This window comes from Zingiber officinale, chromosome 1B, assembly GCF_018446385.1.
Source record: "Zingiber officinale cultivar Zhangliang chromosome 1B, Zo_v1.1, whole genome shotgun sequence".
Classification (NCBI taxonomy): Eukaryota; Viridiplantae; Streptophyta; class Magnoliopsida; order Zingiberales; family Zingiberaceae; genus Zingiber; species Zingiber officinale.
The window spans coordinates 22,524,253-22,548,141 of record NC_055986.1 but is presented as its reverse complement, the minus strand read 5'-3'; the positions used below and the strand labels follow the sequence as shown (position 1 = coordinate 22,548,141).

At 35.1% G+C, this 23,889-nt stretch overlaps 1 long non-coding RNA gene across 1 annotated transcript; it reads right to left on the bottom strand.

Moving 5' to 3' along the window:
• Positions 1-17,649: 17,649 nt before the first annotated feature.
• Positions 17,650-18,465, bottom strand: LOC122046413. The gene is made up of 2 exons (XR_006130294.1): positions 18,388-18,465; positions 17,650-17,715 (listed from the first exon to the last, which is right to left on the bottom strand). It is a non-coding gene; the product is annotated as an uncharacterized LOC122046413 (long non-coding RNA).
• Between the last annotated feature and the right edge of the window lie 5,424 nt (positions 18,466-23,889).

Sequence of the window (23,889 nt, the reverse complement as noted above, 5' to 3'; positions counted from 1 at the left end):
GTTTCATGCAAGAAATATGACATTGAGGGTCATATTGTTAGAGTGTATACTAAAAGCCTAGCTTTTGGTATAAATATTTATCTAGAAATAAGAATCACATTGGTCAAATGTCTACATTTATGATAAATGTAGTTGCTCAATTAATTTATATTGTAGATAACATGGTGTGTGGTGTCACACACAGAAGATCATGTTATTGGTTCCTTATAAATTATAAACAGTAGCTCACGACCAAGATGGAAAGGAACAAACCATTGGAAGGTCGTAGTGTAATTAGGTATTAGTTTATCTTAACTATATAATTACACTAGTATACTTAGAGTGTATTGAGTAGGACCATTTGAGGTCGTTCCTTTTATACTGACTTTATGAAGGAACAAAGACCTCAGTTATTATGGAAGTGTGTGCTCTTAATCCTAATATAATAACAAGCACATATATTTGATATTTATTTCTTTAATTTATCAATGGGTGAGATTTAGTTCGATGAATCAATAAGCCCGATAAGTTGGGAAATGATATCACTTAGAGTGTGTGTTGTTGATTATAGAAGGAAACTGTGTCCTAGTAATCTAGGTTGAGAATGTCCCCAAGAGGAGCTCATAAGGATTGTCATGTTAAACCCTGCAGGTGGACTTAGTCCGACATGATGATGAAGTTGAGTGGTACTACTCTTGGAGCTAGATATTAATTAAGTGAGTTGTCAGTAACTTACTTAATTAGTGGACATTTGTTATCTTAAACACAGGGAGACTAACACACTCATAATAAGAAGGAGCCCAAAATGTAATTTGGGATTGGTGCGGTAGTTCAATAATAGTTCTTTAGTGGAATGAATTATTATTGATGAAATTAAGTTGTGTGTTCGGGGCGAACACAGGAAGCTTAATTTCATCGGGAGACCAAAACCAATTCCTCCTCTCGGTCCCTATCGTAGCCTTTAGTATATAGAGATTTATACCCACCGCATACCCACCTTCTTACCCATCCAATGGGGCCGGCCAAGCTAGCTTGGAACCCAAGCTAGGGCCGGCCAAGATCAAGTGGATGAGTCATGTAGGTGGCCGGCCAAAGCTTGGGTCCCAAGCTTAGGTGGCCGGCCACTAGAATATTAAAAAGGATTTTTATTAAAATTATTTCTTATGTGGATATCATGATTTTAAAAGAGAGTTTAAAAATTAAAAATTTCCTTTTATAGCTTTCTACAAAAGATTAAGAGAAGAGATTAATCTCTTTCCTTATTTGTAGTTTAAAAGGATGGTTTTAATTTTTTGGTAAAAATTTTCCTTATTTGTAAATCATCTACATGTTTAAAAGAGAGTTTAAAATTTGAAATATTTCCTTATTTGTTGATTAAAGGAGGATTTTAAATTTTAAGAAAACTTTCCTTTTTAACCATGTTCATGATTTAAAAGAAAGTTTAAAAATTAATAATCTTTTATTAGTTTCTACAAAAGATTAAGAAAAGACTTGATATCTTTCCTTATTTGTAGATTAAAAGAGATTTTAATTTTTAGAGATAACTTTCTTTTTATCCACATGATTAAAAGAAATATTTTAATTTATTAAATTTCCTTTTTATAAACCAATCATGAAGGGATTAAATTATTGGAGAAATTTTTATAAATTTCCGGAAACAAATTAGGAAGTTTTAATTCTTGTTTTAATTAAAACTTTCCTTGATTTGGGGCTTGAGGTAGCCGGCCATTGTATTTGAAAAGAAAATTATTTTTAATTAAATAATTTTTCTTTTCAATGGATAAAGAATTAAGGAAATTTTTATTAAATTTTCCTTATTTTCCAAGACCAAGGATTATAAAAGAGGGGGTAGAGGAGGCTTCAAGGTGAACGACTCTATTCTATTTTTCTTCCTCTTTTCCTTGGTGGTGTGGCCGGCCCTTCCTTCTTCTCTTCTTCTTCTCTTTGTGGCCGAACCTCTTCATGCTTATGGAGTTTTAATTGGTGGCCGGATCTAGCTTGAGGAAGAAGGAGAGAAAGCCTACATCCCTTGGAGCTTGGTTGGTGGAAAAGATCTTCATCTTTTGGAAGCTTTGTGCTTGGCCGAAATTTGAAGAAAGGAGAAGGTGCTTTGGTGGTTTCTCATCTTGGAAGATCGTTGCCCACACAACGTCCGAGGTTAGAAGAGAAATACGGTAGAAGATCAAGAGGTTTTTCTAAAAGGTATAACTAGTACTTTTTCTTTCCGCATCATACTAGTTATTTTTGGAAATAATACTAAATACAAGAGGCATACGATTCTAGAGTTTCGAAATTGTTTTCGATATAGTGTTCTTTTGTTTTTCTTTTCCTTGTGATTTGATTATTCTTTTCGGTTAACCTAAAGTTATTTTAGGAAATTAAATATTAGCTTTCCATAAAAGGTTTTGTCTAGTCGGTGGTGGTTGCTCCCATATCCAAGAAGGCCATGTGCTTCGCCACGTCAATACTGGGAACCAATTATGGAAATTAATATTTAATGGAATTAATAACTTAAGGTGACTTGGGTCGAACGTGTTAAGTTCCGTAGGAGATCCAAGTCAAAACCTAAAAGAAAAAATAGATTAAATTTTGGATCAAACGTGTTAAGTTCCGCAGGCGATCCAAAATTTAATTTAAAAGAACACATGGTAGCTAGGAAAAGGTTCAAACCTTTGTACAAAATTTTTGTACAGTTGAACCTCTAGGTTTTCCGAGTAGCAACCAACACATATTGCATGATAATTGGTTATGGATGTATAGATGCCATATAAACCAATTCTAGGGATGCATTGTGGGTTGGTATGGGCAAATACATCAAGAGGAAGCCAAAACTAGGACTTTATGTCAAGGTTCAATTGAACCATTTAGCTAGTTTTGGATTTTATTTCAATCTTGGGATTGGTGATAGATATATTTTTTAATATATTTTTCCCAAGTAGACAAGGGTACATTAGATCTCTCCACAAAATTTGGGAATTTTTGGAGGTCTAAGGAATTTCTGGTGCATTTCTGAAGGTGGCCTGAAAAGGCTGATTTTTTCAGAAATAGGGTACCAGTCGACTGGTACAGATACCAGTCGACTGGTAACAATGTTTTTGAGCACAGAATGGTTTTGTAAGCTCATTTTGACGAGGGCAGTCGACTGGTATCGACACTAGTCGACTGGTAACAGTAGATTTCGACCACAGAATGCTTCTGTAAGGTTCTGTCGAAGGGGGCAGTCGACTGGCACTTGGGGCAGTCGACTGATACCAGCTTGAAAGTGTTTTTCAGCACTGTTCTTGACCGTGTCAACTTGTTTAGATGTATGGGATCCATGGGGGATAGATACATGAGTTTAGGGTCAGTTTGGATGATAAGTTTTCAACAATGGGATATTGTTGGAGAACTTTTTGGATGTTAGGCAAAGGGGGAGAAGTAAGGTTTAGTTGGGAAAACCTTTGGTGCCTTTGCGTAGGGGGAGCCTTGTGATAGGTTCTTAAAAAGCCTTGTGATAAAATCCTAGCTCAACGGGGAGCTTAGGTGTAGGGGGAGCCTTGTGATAGGTTCCAATACATGATACATTCATTCGGTGGTTGCCAAGTGTGTAGCCTTGGCAACGTAAGTCCATTCGGCATTATAAGTCCAAGTGTGTAGCCTTGGCATCGTAAGTCCATTCGGCGGTGTAAGTCCAAGTGTATAGCCTTGCCATCGTAAGTCCATTGTTTTTAGCATGTTTGTTTGCTATATGTTTTCCCTAACTTAAACGTATTACCAAATACCAAAAAGGGGGAGATTGTTGGAGCAATCCCAATGGTTCATGGGACCATGTGTTTTGGTATTTGGGCAAAGAGCTTAAGTTAGGTTTACCCTTGTTATTTGATATGTGTACTTGAGTTGTGCAAGACTGCAGGTGACACATGTGACTCAGGTTGACAGTTTCGGGTCCGGTGAAGGATGGAGCATCCGAGGGACCGTGGACAAGGCAGCAAGGACAATGGCCAAGGGAAGCGACTTCGAGGCATACGCTAAGGATGGAATTGGAGACAAGCCGCGGGCTTGGATGCATCCGAGAGACGAGAGCCAAAGGAAGTAGGCTTGAAGGCAAGAGGTCAAGGCTGCAAAGAAGAGTCAAATGAGTCGTGAGGGTACGAGTGCATGAGAGATTGTACTCGGAGTAAAATCCTAGTTTTAGGGTTTTTACTGTAGCGGCATTGTAGAAGTACTGTAGCGCACTGTAGCAGTTACTGTAGCGTATTGTAGCAGTCGACTGGAGTATGGACCAGTCGACTGATGCACTGTAGCAGATAGCCGTTGAGAGAGCCGTTGGGCTGGCATCAGTCGACTAGTGCAAGGACCAGTCGATTGGTAATGTGCAAATCAGGTTCTGATTTGTTCCAAGCTCTATAAGAAGGAGCTTGGTATGGCCGGCCAAGGTGACGAAATTAGACTTGGTTAAGGTCTAATTAGTAGTCTACAAGTACTCAAGAGTTTCCCTTGTATCCAAGAGGTCTTGGTGAGTTTGTGGTGAGGTTTCTCCACCCACAAGGAGGGTTGAGCTAGCCGGAGGTCTTCCAGGGAGTAATCCACCAACGGATAGGGATCGTCCACCTTACGGATACGCCGTGGAGTAGGAGCTTTATCTCCGAACCACGTAAATCGGCGCGTGTTGGTTTGCTTTCTCTTTCTTGTTCTTTGTATTTGCATTTAGCTTTCGTATTTGTGTTTGTATTATTTGTATTCCGCTGCGCAACTAACAAATACGTAGAAAGCGAGCGATTTGGGGGTGCCGTCTATCCAACCCCCCTTCAAGCCGGCCACCGATCCTCCAACACACTATTCACCCCCCTCTAGCGCTTTTCGATCCTACAAGATCGTGTCATCCTCTTATCAATCTTTGTGTTTCTTGATCTCTAAATAAATACACTCAATCAAATAAGCTCAATATCGCATATTAATTCATTTAAGCATGAACATGCATTCTTGTGTCTTACTAATCAAGGGGTCCACAAATATCGATTTCATCATATAGAAGGGATATATCTCATCTACATTACTCACATCCCTCCGCATAACTTATTGTATACCCAATGATCGACTTTATGGTCTACCCTATTACAGGTGATGTTTGTCGATACCAAAGTATACAACTCCTTATGTAGGGAACCATAATGAGTTCAGGTCTAAGGACTATTCATACTAATAGTCACATGAGAATGTTTATGACACTCATATAACGATACATGAAATATTCTCATGGTGGGTCATTCAGTACACATTCTCTAATATATACTCATGTGTTAACCTGATATCTCATATCCATGACTTGTGAGATTAAGTCATCCATTGGCCTACATGCTAGTCTCAACGCTTTAATATTGTCCTTGTATATTAATACTTGACTCAGAATAGTTAAGAGTAGTGTTCTACATATCCACAATATCCCACTATCAATATAACTAATTAATATGTTGTAAACTAGAACCTACTACCCTAAGACATTATTATTATACTTATTCATTCGGCACTGAACTGAAGTAAATATAATAACCAACTTTACCTTTTATTAATAAGTGAAATATGATACAAAAAGTGCCCTTGTCAATCATCTCATAATTGGTACTAGGGTTAATACTAACACTAATCTCATGGAAAAAAGCTAGAGAAGTTCATTCGGGTGAACTTCAAGCGATGGCAACAGAAGATATTCTTCTATCTGACCATGCTAAACCTAGCATAGATCTGACCAAGGAGCCTCCCAAAATTGCTTAGGGTGTAAATGATGTAAAAACTATCACTACAGTCGACAAATGGAACGAGTTTGAGTTTTTATGTTGAAATTACATTCTCAACAGTCTTGCTAACTCGCTATATATTGTGTGCTATGAAAAGAAAACAATAAAGGAGTTGTGGGAGTTCTTGGACAAGAAATACAAATCGGAGGATATTGGGGCCAAAATGTTCATTGTTGGCCGCTTCAATGGGAAAAATCAATTACATCTGAAATTGACTTTATCTTGCAATACCACACCTGAGAACTTGTGGCTCTTCCTCCGGGTAATAAACCACTTGGTTGTAAGTGGATTTTCAAAGAGAAAAGGAAATCAGATGGCACAATTGATAAGTACAAGACTAGATTAGTAATTAAAGGTTATCGACAACAAGAAGGCCTTGATTATTTTGATACGTATTCTCTGATATCAAGAATAACCTTCATCAGAATATTGTTGGCTATCACCGCTCTATGAAATTTAGAGATACATCAAATGGTTGTAAAGACTGCTTTTCTAAATAAATATTTAGAAGAGGAAATCTATATGGAGCAACCTGAAGGGTTTTCTACGTCAGGGTAGAAAAATAAGGTTTGTAGATTAGTCAAGTCATTATATGGTTTGAAACAACCTCCAAAGTAATGGCATGAAAAGTTTGATAATATCAAGAAAGAAAGTGGATTTCAGATTAATGAATGTGATAAATGCATCTACATGAAAATTACAGGAAATGACTATGTCATGTTATTGCTGGGTCACGTTGGCCGGCTAGAAGGGGGGTTGAATAGCCTAAAAAAATACAAACACAAAATACCCTTCTCGAACTTATAACTTAAACACTTGCATAAAATTGAAAGTAATAAACTAAAAGAAGAGGTTCACATACTTGACTTAGTTACAATCGGGGATGTTGTTAATCCAAGGAATGAATCACATACTAAAAAGATCTCCTTCAGGCGAACAATCCTCTTACAGCAGTGAAAGCGCAAAAAGAGATGCTAAACTAGAAATGGAAGCTCACAAGTGTTGTATTGCTAATTCTTGTTCTGTTGTAAAGCTTCTGGACCAAGGCTGTATTTATAGCCTTGGTCGGGGCGCTTGGAGGGTTTCAGGTGCTTGGAAGGGGGATAAAGTTTTATCCCCTTCGTAATGGATCATGGTCAAACGCGATCTGGTCAAAATCGGATTCTGGGCGCCTGGAATCGCTCCGGGCGCCCGGACCACTAAGTCAACTTAATTGACTTTTGGTCCGGGCCCTCTACTCTGGTGCTGCTCGCCTCGGTCCGGGTCTTCCGCTTCGGCTCTACTCGCTTGAGCGATTTCAGCCAACCGAAATAAGGCTCACCCGAACCCAATTTCTGCCTTCTCGAGCAACCTTCCGCTCCGGCTTCTTGTCCCTCGGAAACGATGCGCGCTTCCTTCTCGTCCGCCCGCATACTCCTCCGCAGCACCTCGTTCCTCGGATGTACCAAGCCCGTCGGCTCTCTCTCGTGCCGTTCTTCTCGCTAGCTGTGTCTTTTGCTCAACTTCTTGTGCTCCTAAGCTCCTGCACACTTAGACACAAGGTTAAAACACCACAAGACCTAACCTAACTTAGTTGATCACATCAAAATAACCTTGGGGTTCCAACAATCTCCCCATTTTTGATGTGAGCAACCCAAGTTAAGCTAGGGAAAAAAGACATAAAATTATAACAATAAATTCTACAATTAAGTGCAAAAAAATAAAAAATTGAATCTACCTCTCCCTAGACTTAATTTTTTCTTTCTCCCCCTTTGATTTCATTGAAATGGGGTACCAAGAAAAATCTAAGGGTATAAAAAAATTGGAAAAATTTTAAAATTAATTTTTTATCACAAAAAATTTGCAATAATTCAAAAAAAATTTAAGTAAGAGAAATTTTCTAAAAAAATTTCTAAGTTAGACAACTTTGGAAAAAAAATTTGAGAAATTTTTCTAAGTAAAAAATATTTCAAGTAGCAAAATATTTTTGACTAACAAAAAAAATAATTTTGTTAAGTTTTTGACAAAAAAAATCTAAGTTAGATATTTCCAAGTAAAAAATATTTGAAAAAAATTTCTAATGCATTAATTGATCCTAATTTAATGCTTTATCAGTTAGTCAATTAAATATTTTATTTCAATATTTTGGCTTCCGGACTGTGACGAGGCACTAGGCCTTCTTGGTTATTGGATCATCAACCACTTTTAGACAAAACCTAATAAAGAAATTAAACATTTAAAGAACTCTCTGAAAGTGCTAAGTCTAATTCAAATTTTTAGATTAAACAAGACTTTGGAATCCAATATAGGTTCCAGCCAACTGGATTAACTAAGAATTTTTTAGGGACATATTTCTTTGAAATATTCCTAATTTGTCCCTTGTGATATCTATAATACCAATTTAAATTAGTGAATTTTCTAAAGCTTGTATTTGATGAACATGTATGATTTTTCAAGTTATCTACTTGTCTTTTCAAATTTTTATTTTCTAATTTTATTTTATCTAACTCTTCTAATGGGCAAGATTTAGCTAGAATTAATTTTAAATTTTTAATCTCTTTTTCAAATTTGCAGCAATCTTTAGTTAATAATTTAATGAACTTAAATAATTTATTGGGAGGAAGAGATCATACCTGACTTACCTTGTAGATCTCGTTATTCATGTCTCCCCTTGAACTGCTGCTTTCTTTTGACGTAGCTCCCCCTTCATCAATGCTCTCGATGCTCATTTCGAATGAGCTTGAATCGTAGTCCTCATCTTGATGACTTGCCATTAATGCAAGTCCGGAAAAAGCCTCGACTTCCGATTCAGACGATGTATCGTCCCACGTCGCTTTTAGTGTCTTGAATTTATTCGGTTGGACAGACTTCTTTCCTTTGTCCTTGTTTCTTAGCTTGGGACAATTGTCCTTGACGTGTCCTTCTTCATTGCAGTGGTAGCATCGGATCCTCCTTTTCTTTCTACCCTGTGGATGACTAGTTTTTCTATATTTACATAATTTCTTAAAGCGCCTTACCATCATTACCAGTTCCTCATCGTCGAGAGAAGACTTTGACTCAGGACCGTCTCTCGATGCTTTGAGGGCAACGTGTGCTTTGTCTCCTTTGTACCTGCACATCTCGATTCATGCACTTCAAATGTGAAAAATAATTCTTCTAAGGAAATAGTTTCTAAGTCCTTAGATATATAAAAAGTATCTACTAGTGATGCTCATTTTGTGTTCTTAGGGAAGGCATTAAGAGCGTACCTTAGTAAATCTTGATTACTTACCTTTTCTTCGAGATTCGAGAGTCCGGTGATGAGCTCCTTAATCCTTGAGTGGAGATGCCAATGGTTTTGTCCTCTCTGAATTGTAGGTTGGTGAGCTAGTTACGAAGTAAATCTCATCTCACGAGCTTGGCTTCGGACGTCCCTTCGTGTAGCTCAAGGAACTTCTCCCAAAGTTCCTTTGCTGAGTTGTAGGTGCCGATCCGGTTGACTTCTTGTGGCGGAAGGACACTTAGCAGATGAAACTCTGCTTTGCCATTTGCCATGTAGTCGGCCTGCTCCTTTTTCGTCCACTGGTATTCCTCCTTACCTTCGGGTGCTACAAAATCGAACTTCATTATTAAAGGTAATTCAAAGTTAGTTTTAAAAAATACTTGTATTCGCTTTTTCTAGCTAGCGAATTCTCCTTCAAATTTCGACGGGTATATACTTGGTCCGACCATTAATTCGGTACTTCGATCGACGGTTAGTCCTCCTGAAGCGTCCTGGCTCTGATACTACTTGCTGGGCCACGTTGGTCGGCTAGAAGGGGGGTTGAATAGCCCTAAAAAAATACAAACACAAAATACCCTTTTCGAACTTATAACTTAAATACTTGCATAAAATTGAAAGCAATAAACTAAAAGAAGAGGCTCACAGACTTGACTTGGTTACAACCGGGGAGGTTGTTAATCCAAGGAATGAATCACACACTAAAAAGATCTCCTTCAAGCAGAGAAGCCTCTTACAGCAGTGAAAGTGCAAAAAGAGAAGTTAAACTAGAAATGGAAGCTCACAAGTATTGTATTGCTAATTCTTGTTTTGTTGTAAAGCTTTTGGACCAAGGCTATATTTATAGCCTTGGTCGGGGCGCCTGGAGGGTTCCAGGTGCCTGGAAGGGGGATAAAGTTTTATCCCCTTCACAACGGATCGCGGTCAAATGAATCCAGTCAAAATCAAGTTTCGGGTGCCCGGAATGGGTTCGTGCGCCCGTACCACTAAAGTCAACTTAGTTGACTTTTGGCCTTCTCAACCCAAATAAGGCTCACCTGAACCCAATTTTGGCCTTCTCAAGTAACCTTTCGCTCCGGCTTCTCGTCCCTCGGAAACGACGCGCGTTTCCTTCTCGTCCGCCCACATACTCTTCCACAGCACCTTGTCCCTTGGACATACTGAGCCTGTCGATTTTCTCCCGCGCTGTCCTTCTCGCTAGCTGCATCTTTTGCTCGACTTCCTGTGCTCCTGAACTCCTGCACACTTAGACACAAGGTTAAAACACCATAGGACCTAACCTAACTTAGTTGATCACATCAAAACAACCTTGGGGTTCCAACAGTTATATCTATATGTAGATGACATCCTTATCATTAGGAGTAATGATAAGATAATCAAATCCACTAAAGGTATATTGAACTCAAGATTTGATATGAATGACATGGGCTTAGTTGATGTAATTCTAGGAATTACAATTTTTAGAACAACAGAAGGACTTGTTGTTAGAGTGTATACTAAAAGCCTAGCTTTTTGTAAGCATTTATTTTGAAATAAAGAATCACATTGGTCAAAAATATCTACATTTATATGCTAAGTGTAGTTGTTCAATTAATTTATATTGTAGATAACATGGTGTGTGGTGTCGTACACAGAAGATCATGTTATCGGTTATTTATAAATTATAAACAGTAGCTTACGACTAAAATGAAAAGGAACAAATCATTGGAATAGTCATAGTGTAATTTGGTATTAGTTTATCTTAACTATAAAATTACACTAGTACACTCTGAGTGTATTGAGCAGGACCATTTAAAGTAAGTTCTTTTTATACTGACTTAATAAAAGAACAATATCTTAGTTATTATGGAAGTGTGTGCTCTTAATCCTAATATAATAATAAACACATATATTTAGTATTTATTTCTTTGATTTATCAGAGGGTGAGATTTAGCTCGATAAATCAATAGGTCCGATAAGTTGGGAAATGATATTACTTATAGTGTGTGTTATTGATTATAGAAGGAAACTATGTCCTAGTAATCTAGGTTGATAATGTCCCCAAGAGGAGCTTATAAATATTATCATGTTAAACCCTGTAGGTGGACTTAGTCCGACACGACAATAAGGTTGAGTGGTACTACTCTTGGACTAAGATATTAATTAAAGAGAGTTGTCAGTAACTCATTTTATTAGTGGTCATTCGACATCTTAAACACATGGAGACTAACACACTCATAATAAGAAGGAGCCCAAAATGTAATTTGTGATTGGTGCGGTAGTTCAATAATAATTATTTAGTGGTATGAATTATTATTGATGAAATTAAGTTGGGTGTTCGGGGCGAACACGGGAAGCTTAATTTCATCGGGAGACCAAAACTAATTCCTCCTCTCGGTCCCTATCGTAGCCTCTTGTATATAGAGAAATATACCCATCTACACCCACCTTCCTACCCACTCTTTGGTGGCCGACCAAGCTAGCTTGGTGCCCAAGGTAGGGCTGACCAAGACCAAAAGATTGAGCCAAGTAGGGGCCGACCAATGCTTGGAGCCCAAGCATGGTGTGGCCGGCCCTAAGCAAATTAAAAGGATTTTTATTTTAAAATTTTTCTTATGTGGATTCCATGATTTTAAAAGAAAGTTTAAAATTTAAATCTTTCTTTTTATAGCTTTCTACAAAAGATTAAGAAAAAATTTGATATCTTTCCTTATTTGTAGATTAATAGGAAGATTTTAATTTTTGATAAAACTTTCCTTTTTTGTAACCATGTTTATGATTTAAAAAGAGAGTTTTAAAATTAAATATTTCCTTTTATAAGTTTCTACAAAAGATTAAGAAAAGATTTGATATCTTTCCTTATTTGTAGATTGAAAGGAGATTTTAATTTTAAAGATAACTTTCTTTTTTGGAAATCATCCACATGTTTTAATAGAGAAATTCTAATTTATAAAATTTCCTTTTATAACCAACCATGAAAGGAAAAATTATTAGAAAAATTTTAATTTTAAAATTTCTGGAAACAAATAAGGAAGTGTTAATCTTGTGTTTAAAACTTGCCTAATTTGGCGCTCTTAAGGTGGTCGGCCATGATAGAGGTTAAAAGGAATTTTTATTAAATTTTCCTTATTAACCAATGGCAATAAAAATAAAGGGAATTTTAATTATAATTAAAATTTCTCATTTGCCAAAACCAAGGATTATAAAAGAGGGGGTAGGGTGCTTTCATGAGACACAACTCTATTATATTTTCCTCCCTCTCTTCCTTGGTGGTGGCCGACCCTAGAGCTTCATCTTCTCCTCTTCTCTTCTTCTTTAGTGGTCAGTTTCATCCCTCTCTTGGAGCTCTTGTTGGTGGTCGGTTCTAGTTAGGAGAAGAAAGAGAGAAAGGAGACTTTGTTTCTTGCATTCCTTGGAGCTTGGTGGCGGTGGCCGAACCTCTACATCCTTGGAGGAGTCTTAGTGGCCGAAACTTGGTGAGGAAGAAGAAGGGCTTGGGTGGTTCTCATCTTAGTAGATCGTTGCCCACACAACGTCCGAGATAAGAAGAGGAATACGGTAAAAGATCAAGAGGTCATTGCATACAAAGAAAGGTATAACTAGTAATTATTTTTCACATCATGCTAGTTTTTCTTTGTATGAATTCCAAACACAAGAGGCATATGATTCTAGATTTTCGGATTAGATATTCGAAGTTGTGTTTCTTTTGTTTTATTTTTCGAATTTGTGATTCGATTGTTCCTTTTGGTTAAACCTAATGTTATTTTAGGAAATTAAATATTGAATTTCATTAAAAGGCTTTGTCAAGGCAATGGTAGATGCTCCCATACCCAAGAAGGCCATGTGCCTCGCCATGTTTGACCTGGGAGCCGATTTCCGAAATAGATATTTAATTGAATTTGTAACATAGGTAGATTTGGATCAATAGTGTTAAGTTCCGCTTGCAATCTAAGTCTAAACCATAACAGATATGTTAAATTTGGAATCAATAATGTTAAGTTCCGTTTGCGATTCCGAATTTAATTTCTAAAGAACACAATAGGTTGTTAGGAAAGATTCGACACTTGTACAAAATTTTTGTACAGTGGAACCGTACGATCTTCCTAGGACCAACCAACACTTGTTTCAGTTAGTCCCATTATATGGACAAGATTCTTGAGAAATTTAACAGGAGTGATACTGCATTGGCATGGACTCCAATAGATATGAGTCAATATCTATTGAAAAATTAAGATGAGAGTATCTCTTAGATAGAGTACTCCAAGGTAATTGAAAGTCTAATGTATTTAATGAGTTGTATATGACTAGACTTAGCTACATATTAAGCAAGCTAAGTAGATACACAAGTAATCCCGGTGTTGAGTACTAAAAATGGATAACAAGAAAATTTAGGTACTTGTTGTTAGAGTGTATATTAAAAGCCTAGCTTTTGTATAAACATTTATTTAGAAATAAAGAATCACAATGGTCAAATACCTATATTTATTTGTTAAGTGTAGTTGTTCAATTAATTTATATTGTAGATAACATGATGTGTGGTGTCACACACAGAAGATCATGTTATCAGTTCTTTATAAATTATAAACAGTTGCTCACGACTAAGATGGAAAGGAACAAACCATTGGAATAGTCGTAGTGTAATTAGGTATTAGTTTATCTTGACTAATAAATTACACTAGTACACTCTAAGTGTATTGAGTAGGACCATTTTAGGTAAGTTCTTTTTATATTGACTTGATAAAAGAACTAGACCTTAGTTATTATGGAAGTGTGTGCTCTTAATCCTAATATAATAACAAACACATATATTTAGTATTTATTTCTTTGATTTATCAATGGGTGAGATTTAGCTCGATAAATCAATAAGCCCGATAAGTTGGGAAATGATATTACTTATAGTGTGTGTTGTTGATTATAGAAGAAAATTGTGTCCTAGTAATCTAGGTTGAGAATGACCCCAAGAGGAGCTCATAAGGATTGTCATGTTAAACCCTGCAGGTGGACTTAGTCCGACATGATGATGAGGTTGAGTAGTACTACTCTTGGACTAAGATATTAATTAAGTGAGTTGTCAGTAACTCATTTAATTAGTGGACATTCGATATCTTAAACACAGGGAGACTAACACACTCATAATAAGAAGGAGCCCAAAATATAATTTGGGATTGGTGCGGTAATTCAATAATAATTCTTTAGTGGTATGAATTATTATTGATGAAATTAAGTTGTGTATTCGGGGCGAACACAGGAAGCTTAATTTCATCGGGAGACCAAAACCAATTCCTCCTCTCGGTCCCTATCGTAGCCTCTTGTATATAGAGAATTATACCCACCTATACCCACCTTCTTACCCATCCTAATGGGGTCGGCCAAGCTAGCTTGAAGCCCAAGCTAGGGCCGACCAAGATCAAAGGATTGAGCCAAGTTAATTGGTCGGCCATGGCTTGGAGCCCAAGCTTGATTGGCCTACCATATTAAAAGGGATTTTATTTTTATTTAAATTTTTTTCTTAATGTGGATATCATGGTTTTAAAAGAGAGTTTAAAATTTAAATCTTTCCTTTTATAACTTTCTACAAAGGATTAAGAAAAGATTTGAAATCTTTCCTTATTTGTATATTGAAAGGTAGATTTTAATTTTGAGAAAACTTTTCTTTTTTAACCATGTTCATGATTTAAAAGAGAGTTTAAAAAATTAAATATTTATTTTATAAAATTTCTACAACAGATTAAGAAAAGAGTTGATATCTTTCCTTATTTGTAGATTGAAAGGAGATTTTAATTTTTAGAGATAACTTTCCTTTTTGAAAATCATCCACATATTTAAAAGAAAGATTTTAAATTATAAAATTTCCTTTTTACAAACCACCATGAAGGGAAAAATTATTGGAGAAATTTTTTATAAATTTCTGGAAATAAATTAGGAAGTTTTAATTCTTGTGTTAATTAAAACTCTCCTTGTTTTGGATATTAAAGTGGCCGACCATGATGTTTAAGAGAAGAAAATTATTTTTTAATTAAAATAAATTTTCCTTTTCATGGCAAAAGAATTAAGGAAGTTTTTATTTAAATTTCCTTATTTGCCAAGGCCAAGGATTATAAAAGAGGGGGTAGAGGTGCCTTCATGGCTAGTGAACTCTATTCTTTTTCTTCCTTGGTGTGGCCGACCCTAGAGGTTTTCCCTCTCCTCTTCTCTTCTTCTTTAGTGGCCGGTTTCATCTTCTCTTGGAGCTCTTGTTGATGACTGGTTCTAGCTAGGAGAAGAAGGAGAGAAAAGAGGTTTTGTTTCTAGCATCCCTTGGAGCTTGGTGGTGGTGGTCGGACCTCTACTTCTCTTGGAGAATTGTGGTGGCCGAATCTTGCTTGGAGAAGAATGTGGCTTAGGTGGATTCTCATCTCGGTAGATCATTGCCCACACAACGTCCGAGATAAGAAGTGGAATACGGTAGAAAATCAAGAGGTTATTTGCTTAGAAAGAAAGGTATAACTAGTAATTGTTTTCCGCATCATACTAGTTTTCTTTATATAGTTATTTTTGGAAATACCAAACACAAGAGGCATATGATTCTAGAGTTTTCGGATTTGTTTCAAATTTGTGTTCTTGTTTTTGTTTTTCAAATTTGTGATTCGATTGTTCTTTTTGGTTAAACCTAATGTTATTTTAGAAAATTAAATATTGAATTTCTATTAAAGGTTTTGTCGAGGCAGTGGTGGATGATCTCATACCCAAGAAGGCCTAGTGCCTCGCCATGTTTGACCTGGGAACCGATTTTAGAAATAAATATTTAATTAACTTTGTAACATAGGTTGGATTTAGATCAATAGTGTTAAGTTTCGCTTGCGATCCAAGTCTAAACCATTAAGAACAGATAAGTTAAATTTGGAATCAATAATGTTAAGTTCCGTTTGTGATTCCTAATTTAACTTCTAAAGAACACAATAGGTTATTTAGGAAAGGTTCGACACTTGTACAAATTTTTATATAGTGGAACTGGTACGATCTTCCTAGGACTAACCAACAATTGGTATCAGAGCTAGGGTTTGCCTCTGTGTGTTTGGTTTTCAAATAGATTATGCACATGTCATACATAATTTAGGCAGGCTAATAGTAGGATGTGCTAACTTCGTGGTTGTAGGCTCCAACTATTATGACATATAGATATTGTGTGTGATTGGACCCTTGGACATGTCAAGGGCATTATTTTGTGTGTGCATGATTGTATTTAACTAATATAGCAGGAGCTATATTAGCCCTAGGTTTTTAGAATTTTATTTTTCGATCTAGATTACATGTACATTCCTTTGTGAAATATAGGATAGATATATGTAAAATTCTATATTTGTCGCGGATCGTATTCTTGCAAGGCGTGGTGCTATTGGAGGACCAGAGGCGCAGCGGAATAAGAAATAAGATAGATGCGATGACTGGACCCGATGGAGATTGCTAAAGATGGCAGCAGCTAGGGTTGGAGCATACTGAAGACAGTGATGGAAAAGACTATAATAGTTGGAAAATTAATTTCTAAATTTATTGCTTTTATTTACTGTGATGTATGTGTGCATGATATGCTAGCATAGGTTAAAATTTCTCACCTTAAATAACTAAGTGGGAGAGGGATTAATATATGAATCTCATGGTCTCCATTACTGGTTTGTAAGTGATGCAACAAGCTTGCGCGTTGGCTCTGAGTGTCTTCCTCCATATCGGATGAGTTTGTTTGTGGATCACTAGATCAAACTTCCATTTTGGATGGTTATAGGAAATTAATTAAGAGCGTGTGATCTTCCCCATCGGAAGGGGCATAATCTTATTTAATGGACTAAGTATCAAGTAATGGTATACACTTAGGCTTATTTAATAGTATCCTCCCCATCGGAGATGCTGCTATTATTTGTGTGACCGAAGGAAAACCAACTATTAATTTGTCATAAAGATAGGTTGACAAGATAATAAAATTATAACCATCACTACAAGAAAACAGGACTTTAGAGACGAAAAAATCTGTCTCTGAAAATCATTTTTCCGTCTCTAAAGAAAGTTTGAGACGGAATATTCCGTCTCAAAAATCCGTTAGTGAAAGCCTCGTAGCTAATTTTGAAACGAAAATATTTCGTCTCTAATTTTAGAAACGGATGAAAAAACTATTTATAAATCTGTTTTCAAATTAACAAAATAAAATTAATTTCAAATGTAAATTCTGTCTCTAATTTTATTTTAAATCTGTTATTAATCTTGTTTATAAATCAGTTTACAATTCTATTTATAAATCTGTATATAATTTTATTTTTAAATTTATCATTAAATATTATTATATTATATTTTTATATTTTTCATTAATATATTTAATAATTCTTCATTTCAAATAAATTAAAAATTATTAAAAAGAAATAACTTCTAATTCCAAATGTATTATACAATTAACATTAAAATAAATAAATATTTACATTATCCAAACAAATTTGACCAATAATCAAGCCATAAAGACTAAATTTTCCTAGATATAAATGATTTGTACATTCCATTTCTTGAATCATTTCTGAATCATCTCCTTGAGATTTTCTTCCCTTTGCCTACTTTATGTAATAACAAGTTTTTATTCCTTTTCAATATTTTGTTCCTCCATCCTCGAGCTAATAGCATCCATGCCTTCAATTTCTTCTTTTTGCTCTCCCTGTCTTCGAATTTCATGAGATAAATTGCTTCTCTTGTACAGATTAATGAACCAACCAATTTTGTTGAGAAAATCTAACAAATCAAAATATGAAACGAGTAAGTCTTACAATATCAAAATTTTTAATACAAAATAAATTAAAATTGTACAAAAGTCATAATCAGTATCAATGACCACCCACTAATTAGTCCATAGTTGTCAATGCTAAAAAATTAACAAGGGAGTTTGGATTTTGGATTCTAAGACTAAGATTTGAAATAGCAAAGCAAGTATAAAATCAAACCTAATGAATAAAATACAATGTAAGAATTGAGAGCTAAGTCTAACCTAACTTCAATTGCAGAAAATAAAAGTCAACATGAAGTAATTAACGAAACTAAGCATGGAATAAAACCTAGAGCATTAAAGAAACCTAATCTAACTTAACCTAATTGAATTTAAATGAAGGCATAAAACTTAACAATTGAAAGAGCAATACAAAGCAAGAGTTAAGTAAACTAAGATGTATCAGATTGAACCTAACTATTGAAAGAGATATTTCACAGAACACACGACATGCAGGAATTAGAACCTAACTACGGAACATTTTATCAAACAAGTTGGGTGCATGAAACAATTAAAGTCAAGTGCATGCAATCTAATTAAGGGAGATCAAGTTTGATATAAGCATTCAATAAGAAACATAACACACATCCAACATGATAAAAGAAACAACCCAATAAATCTGATCAGGTTTAGATTATTACCCTTATCAGCAGTTTGTGGCTCTTCCGACGATGGTAAATCTGTCCAACAACCCTCACTGCCTCAGAATTCACTGATACACAACATTAGAACAAATCCAAGCACAAATGGGGTCACCGCAGCAATGGATCTACAATCCAGAAGATGCCAATCTGTTGATAAGCTGTGATGGCTGTCAAACAGGGAATAGGAATAGAGATGACAACATCTCATACCTCCTTGTGGCTGACCAGATGGCCACGACATAATTGAAGGGGGCAACGCGTGGTAACCCCTTGCAACTGCTGATACGCGGAAGAACAACCCTACTCTCCTGTGTACTGAGCTCTCCGACGGTGGCAGATGGAAGAGGAAGAAGTGGCAACCGGTGAAAGAGATGGTGGCGATGCTAGCCACCCAAATTGCAGGTATTATGGTCGGATGCAATGACGCCGGCTGCATCTAGGGCAGAGATGCAAGGGGAAAATGTAGAAGAGGATCGGGCCGCCTGATAGCCCAGAGAGCTTGGTGTTGGTGAGGCTCACGGAGAGAAGGACTGCTGCCAGCGGTGCTCTCGTGACATCAGCGCGGTGAGGACCTCCGCGACGAGGAGACGATGGCAGAGGAGGGAAGATGATGCGGAAGAAGAGAAAGGGGTGCCGATTGGAGAAGATGAGGAGAAGAAGAAGAGCAGAGAGTAAACGGCGCGAGAGAGGAGGAATAATCGGGGCGGCGACGAGATAAGGTGAGGAAGGGTTCGGCGATTAGGGAGGAGTAGGGCACGGTGAGGAATTATAACCAAAATTGATTAATTAAATTAGAAAATTAGGATTATTTTAATTAAAGCCTAAGTAATTTCTTTTATCAACTCCTACTAAATTGGATATTCCAAATATACATTTCTCAAGCCCGCAAATGCATCCCCTCTAATTACGCTTTACGAGTTCCGACAAAAAAAATCTTAAAAATTTCTAAAAATTCTGTTAAGATTATTCCCCAATTAAATCTTATTATTTAATTATTATTATTATTATTTTATTACCGTAATTTACAATAAAAGTGCACAATTATTAATAAAAATCAATAAAAATAACAAGAATTCAGGGACTGTAGGATGGACGACCTTACGATCATATGAGGGGGCTAATTGAAAAGGTCGCGAATCTTGCGACCTTGAGAAGCAACTGTAGACAACCTCAAGTGGTTGCGACCGACCTCACAACTACGGCCGACCTCGCAGCTGCGAACGACCTTGCAGCCGTATGAGATGGCCACCAAGCACGAGAAAAAAAAATCAAAGGAGGGGGAAAAAGAATTCGTACCTGCTCTCATAAAGCTAAAGACAAAGCCAAAGCCAAATTAGGACGAGGAGAAAGGGTTAGAAAATCTAATTCATATCTATTTTTGTTTATAAAAAGTTATATGTAATTTCATATTAAATTTGGTTTAAATTCTTTCTTAAAGTTTTTTCATATATTATATTTTGTCAAAGTGAACATATTTACAATTTCATGTCTCTGATTTATATAAATATAAAATAGATTTTATTTTCATTTAAAATTTTCATTAAATGTTTAAACGGTCACAAATTCGGTTTATAATCCATATTTATTTTTTAAATAAAATTTATACATAGCTTTGTATCAAAATTTGTTTTAAATTTCTTTTCAAATATTATATTTCATTAAAGTTAAACAAATTAATTATTATGTAATAAATCTGTATCTGATTTATATAAATTCGAAATAGATTTTATTTTTGTTTTAACTTTTAATTAATTTATAAACCAAATTTGTCACAGAAATTATACAGTCTCAAATTTTATAATTCATATTTATTTTTGTTTATAAAAATTTATATGTAATTTTGTTTTAGATTCTGTTTTTTTTTAAAAAAAATATATATAATTTACTAAAATGAAACGAATTAATAATTCCGTATTAAATCTGTCTCTGATTTATATAAATCTGAAACAGATTTTATTTCCGTTTTAACTTTTAATTAATTTATAAATGAAATTTGCCACAGAAATTATACAGTCTCAAATTCTGTTTATAATTCATATTTATTTTTGTTTATAAAAATTTATATGTAATTTTGTTTCAAATTTATTTTAAATTCTATCTTAAAATTTTTAAAAATATATATTATTTACTAAAATGAAACGGATTAATAATTCTGTATTAAATCTGTCTCTGATTTATATAAATTTGAAACAGATTTTATTTTCGTTTTAAAAATCCGTTTCTGAAGCCCTGTTTTTTTGTAGTGCATCCTCTTACAAATGTTTGAATTTGTATACGTCCACACTATCGTGACATACAAAATTCACGGTGTTTGAGGAAATGGGTAAAACCCCTCTTACAAATGTTTGCATTTGTATACGTCCACACTATCGTGACATATAATATTCACGGTGTTTGAGGTAATTTTATTTGTCATAAAGATAGGTTGACAAGGTTATTAATGGGTATAACCCTCCTCTTACAAATGTTCAATTTTGTATACGTCCACACTATCGTGGCATGCAAAATTCACGGTGTTTGAGTTGTTGGTGAATTTAAATGATATTGTTTTGAGGAATCAATATTATTTTAAATTCAAAGTTTTGACCAAATATTTAATCAAAGACAGATCAACTATTAATTTTATTCGTCATAAAGTAAAGTCGATGAGATAATAAAATTAATGGATAAAATCTCCTTTTTGATTTTGTATACGTCCACACTATCGTAACATACAAAATTCATGGGGATTTTAAGGAGTTGGTCTTGACCAAATATTTTTGTGATTCTTAGGATTTAAAATGTTTGTCAATCCCCTAGTTGTGATTATACCTGACACTATATACTTTGATCTCCTTATATATAGTATCATGTATTATTTTCTTAGACTTACTAAGTTGTTATATTCACTATCCCTTGCTTTTTTCCTTTGACTCTTAGATTAGCAAATAGAGGATGTATTGTGTCGCTTAGAGGTATTAACTGTTGTTCTCACTCATTTGGATTTCCTTTGAGTTGCTTGGGTTATTTTCCGTTTCTAATTTTTTTTACAGTTTCCCTACTGTATCGGTTTGAACTTTGTAGAATAATATAACTTTTATCTTGTGTAGTTTAGTATGATCTCATGTACATGCATACATATACATATCAACTTTTAATAATTCAGTGATTTTATATTGCGTTGGTGTTTATATGGACTTGAATTGATTTGATATTGGTTATTTCCTATATTGTCACTAAGGGTATCATCCGATTTGGCCGACAAGTTTATCCTCGATGCATGACATGGTGAGTTTACAATTAATAAATTTATACAAGAATTATGTGATTAACAATAAATTCTAATATTTTAATTTAATTGCATTCTTTAATATTCAGGAAAGTGAGCTACAACGACCTCCTATTTGTTGTGAGGTATTTACCAAGATACATTAGTCAAAGGATGACACATTTATCGATCGTTGATTGTTAGCATTAGACGTAAGAATGTAAACTTGAAATCTTTAACTGTTAACAATAATTAAATTTTCTAATTGTATATCTGATATGATTGATTTTTAATGTAAATAGGAAGAAATAGTTGCACGGGTGTCTCAACCTAATACAGAGGGCGGTGAGGCACATACTTTATCTACTGACTAGTTAAATAAGATCTATTATGATATGGTTGGTGGAAGGGAAAAGACCTCCACTCTCTACGATATTGGGTCCCAAGTGAGATCCATATATGATTGTGTGATGGTTCCTATGGCTAGGGTTTGTCCCAGTGGATCATTTACTAGAGTCGAAGTCTTAAAGCAAGAAAACCAAGATTTAGAAAATTAACTCTCGACATTTGAGCATGAATTTCAAGAGTCCCAGGCCGCCCAATTGAGATAAGAGCAAATTGAGCGGGAAATGCAAGAATTCATAGCTCGAATGAGTCAAACCCTGCATCATTTTGACTCTCAGGGGATTCAAGACCCTTAGGACCATCATGATACTGATTAATTTTTCTTGTTTTGTTTACCACTCATTAAACATACAAAATAGATCTATAAATGTTCATATTAATGCATCTCTAATTGTATTATATTTTTTCAGGACCATTGTAGATCTATTCTATATATCACCATTAGATATTTAAACTAGCATTCAGGTGTGTAAAAGAATTTTCTAGCTAACATACTTTGTCTATCCAAACTAGAATTATTATAGTCTTCACTTTGTTTAGTTTAAATTCAAGTTGTTAGTCATAATTATAATGATGTATCACTATTCTTTTCCTTATTTTATTAATAACCTATTGTATTATACTTTCTGCAGGATTAAATATTACTAGTTAGTTTTGAAGTGAATTTGATTGTCTTCGCTAGAAGGTGTGTTTTTTTAGTATTAGATTCAGATGTATTATATTTTATTTGAGATGTCTGGATATTCATCCTTGTTTTAATGTTGGATGAATTTGAAACTTGATTGGCTTTTATTGTATCATTTTTGTGAATGGGTTATGTGGATTGTATCGTTTGTGTAATGTGAATGTTATGTTTGAGAATGAGTTATGGTGTTTGTGAATGTATTTGAAAACCACCGTTTGTGATGGTGTTGATTGTTATATATGTAAATCGGGAAAAATATGAAAACATGAGTCGTTATGTTTTGGAGTTGTGATAATTAGCAATGGGATTTTAATATTCCATAGCTAATTAGAGATGAAATTTTAATATTCCATCGATAATTAGAGATGGATTATTAAAAGTCCGTCTCTAATTATGATACTTAGCGACGGAATTTTAATATTATGCACCTAAAAATTGACTTCGGTTTTGAATTTCATATCTACAATTAGCAATGGAATTTAATATTCTATTCTAATTAGAGATGAAATATTAAATTTCGTTGCTAGGTCATAACTGTACCGTTAATGAATATAGCGATGGATTATTAAAATCTATCACTAATAGAGATAAAATTTAATATTCCATCTCCAATCTTAGAGATGACTTAATAAAATCCAATCTCTATTCATAGCGATGAAATTAATATTCTGTTACTAATTTTAGAGACGAAACATTAACCGTCGTTAATAGCGATGGAGCGACCAATCTCACAATGATAGCAAAAATCAGTCGTTGTGTTCAATTAGTGACTAATAACGATAGATAATTTCATCGCAACATTTTTCTGTAGTAAGATTCCAAGTTCCACCGAACACCTAGTCTCAGTAATCGAATTTTTGGTGGCACCGAATACCCAGACTCAGTGCTCGGATTTTAGGTTGCATTGAATACCCAGCCTCAGTGCTCAAGATTTAAGATGCACTGAGCACCTGACGTTAGTGCTTAGATTCCAGGTTCCACGGAGCACCTGACGTTAGTGTTAAGATCCTAGGTTTCATCAAACACTAGGTGTTAGCGCTCAGATACCAGCTTCCCCCAGCACTGGGCTTTGAATCTATCAAGGAGTAAGTGGTGCCTTCTGAATGGAGGGGTTCATAATTGATGTTGGATCTGGTTCCCTGATAGCCTTCCTCTAAATACG